Here is a 1,010-nt window from a genome sequence, read left to right as displayed (position 1 = left end):
TATTGGAACAATTTTTGAAAAATTCTATAATTATAATTAACTTTAACATTCCTTAGGGGCTCACATCATTCTCTTCACACTTAAATGCACGCAGTCCATACTTAATCATGCAAGCATGCTGATAATTGGGTTATTAATGATAGCCATATGAATGTGCATGATAAGGAGGCAGAATGAGACCCAGAAGGTTCCGTAATTGGATTTAGAAGGCTTGTATCATAAACAAAAAATGACGAGAGGGAAGTAACCTAATATAATAACCACTATTATTATATTTATATCAAGAGCTGTGCATTTCGCAAGGAAATTATCAGAAGGGTGTGATCATGTGCAGTTTTAATACCCAAGAGTTTTAACTGAAACCTCACAATTAGTATTTATTGATGCCTTTGATTACGGTTTAAACAGAGAAAGTAATCAGAACCATTGAAGCAGAATAATCCCTGTGCAATGAAGAAGCTCTTATTGTTGGTGACTGTGCCTTATTAGGAGTCAATCACAACCACATATGATCCCAGCCCACAAACTAGTTACCATCCCAAGTATGAATGTGCCCTTTTCAAGAAGCCAAAGGGATCATGGAAGTCTCTTAATATAATCTTCATTATTGTTTTCTATACAAAATATGTGAAGCTACCACATGGTTGGTTGGCAATCTTCAGTCTCGAAAGACTATAGTATAAGCCTACAGCACCTGGTATTCCCAGGTGGTCTCCCATCCAAGTACTAACCAGGCCTGACCCTGCTTAGCTTCTGAGATCAGACAAGTTCAGGCATGTGCAGGGTAACAGTTGCTGCTAAAGCCACCATATGCCTTCTTTGAAATTCTTCAAAACTTCAGTCAATCAATGAGCCTTGAACACAGCTATACAACTTCGAACACATAGTTCTAAACATAGCCTATGAATCATGTATCGAAACCTGCAGAGGCTTTTACACCTCCCTGTTTTTCTTTCTCCGGTGGACAGTAAAAAGAGGAGCTTTATCAAACCTTTGGTGTGTCACCATAT

At 38.1% G+C, this 1,010-nt stretch overlaps 1 pseudogene; it reads right to left on the bottom strand.

Moving 5' to 3' along the window:
- Positions 1 to 682: 682 nt before the first annotated feature.
- LOC136656507 (5S ribosomal RNA) lies at positions 683 to 802 on the bottom strand (annotated as a pseudogene).
- Between the last annotated feature and the right edge of the window lie 208 nt (positions 803 to 1,010).

The sequence above is a fragment of the Tiliqua scincoides genome, chromosome 6 (genome assembly GCF_035046505.1).
Source record: "Tiliqua scincoides isolate rTilSci1 chromosome 6, rTilSci1.hap2, whole genome shotgun sequence".
NCBI classification, from domain to species: domain Eukaryota; kingdom Metazoa; phylum Chordata; class Lepidosauria; order Squamata; family Scincidae; genus Tiliqua; species Tiliqua scincoides.
Note: the sequence above shows the minus strand (reverse complement) of the source record. Positions and strands in the feature narration are given on the sequence as shown.